This window comes from Propithecus coquereli, unplaced genomic scaffold (genome assembly GCF_000956105.1).
Source record: "Propithecus coquereli isolate 6110/MARCELLA unplaced genomic scaffold, Pcoq_1.0 Scaffold602, whole genome shotgun sequence".
NCBI classification, from domain to species: domain Eukaryota; kingdom Metazoa; phylum Chordata; class Mammalia; order Primates; family Indriidae; genus Propithecus; species Propithecus coquereli.
This window is the reverse complement of record NW_012151975.1, coordinates 397,800-399,599: the sequence shown is the minus strand read 5'-3', so window position 1 is coordinate 399,599 and position 1,800 is coordinate 397,800.

Below are 1,800 nucleotides of genomic sequence, written 5' to 3'. Positions count from 1 at the left end.
GGAGCCTCCCCGCCCCCGCCCGCCTTCCTTCCTCGCGGCACAAACGCGCTCATTTACATTCCTGCAAAACCTTCGCCGCGAGAGTCCCCTGCGCTGCCCGGCTCCCGCCGCCCGGCCCTCCGCGCTCGCCCGGACGCAGCCTCGCGGAGCCCCCCGGCCCGCCCGAGCGCCCCACTGGTGCGGCCGGACGCGGCCTCCGCGACTCGGGGCCGGGCGCCGCGGCCTGGTCTCCTCGCGCCGGCCGGGCCCGGGGCCTTGGGGGGCGGGGTGGGGAACGAAGTTAGAGGCCCGAGTCCGGGGGGGCGCCCCCTCTTCAGGGCAGGCTCTTTCCAAAGAGGAGTCTCGGGGGCGGAGGCGCGGGGCGGGGGGCACGGTAGGAAAGGGGGGCGGAGCGGGGCGAGCAGCAGTTTCGAGAAGTTTGGGGAGGCCCAGCGTGGCGACGTGGACTCGGGGAGCGCAGAGCGAGCGTGCGGGGCAGGGCCTGGGCGACGCGGGGACTGCGGCGTCCCGCGTCGTCCGCGGACACCGGGGGTGGGGGTCAAGGTCCGGGCAGCACGTCCCCCCAGCCGGGAGCGCCCGAAGCCTCAAACTGCCCGCTCCCCAATACACGCACGCCCTCCCCGCGCGGTTCCCGGCCGGCGCCACCTTCCCGGGTCTCGAAAGCCTGTCCTGGGCATTCCCCCTGGGCCTCCCTGCGCTCGGTAAAAAGTGAGTTCGGTGTGTGTCGTTCGCGTGGCTGTCATTAAGGCAGTCTGTTATTGTGCGAGGCTGAATCAGTGGCTCTTTGTGCGCTCAGCTGTATGGTAATGCAGACAGCACCTGCTCCCTGCACAATGCGGGAGAAAGAGCTCCCTGCGCGCGCGCCGCGGCCTCCGCGACAATGTCCGGCACATGTTCCAAAGACCCTCCAGACCGGCCCCCAGCCCACCACCTTTGCACAACCGTCACCTTATTAGATTTTTACACGTCCGTCAGACACTGGAACTTTTGTTTTCATTTTTTAAAAGGAAATGAGTTTATTGGGAGGGCCGGGAACACACGTACCACACAATGAATTATCTAAATCGCTCTCATGCTTACGGCACCAGGGGGAAGTAAGTTGGGGCGCAGACTCCGACTGTGGCATCCAGCTTGGTGCTGGCGCGCACCCCGCCCCCTCTCTGCCACCTCCTCTCCTCCTCAGCCACCCCGACACCTTTGGTGTGAGCGCTGGAACAAACGTCCCTTTGGTCGTGGCACGGCCCGGTGCTCCTGTAGGCGCATTACCGCCAACCCCCTGGCGAGAATATGAGCCGTGGAGGCAGAAGGTGACTTTCATCCGGGCAGATGTTGTGATCACAAAATATATAATGTACAGAAAGAGGGGAAATCTTCAAACACCAAGAAAAACCACTGGTAACAGCAAGCTAAAAGTCATTTGGGGACGTCCTCCATGGCCGTCTCTCTGGCTATTAGGCAACTGGAACCGAGATTCTAGGGCTCCTCTTCAGGTGACCCAGCCTGTCTCTTGCTACCTGGGCTCCCAAATACCTGTAAAGTGTCGGGGTAAACACAGATGTACATTTGAGGGTTTTCATTGCCTCATGGAAAAACAGTTAAGTAAAAGTAACATGCATGTAAGGTTTGAGCCAGAGGTGAGAAGGCCAGGGCTCGGACCCCACCATGAACCCCCTACTGTTTGGTTTAGAACAAATGGAGGCTTCAAAAGATGTCGACACCTCCGTGCAGTGGCAACCCCAGTGTGGCTGTCCTTTGCAGACTCCCCAGGGCCTCGCTGCTGTGCCCAGAGAGGGTGGGGCA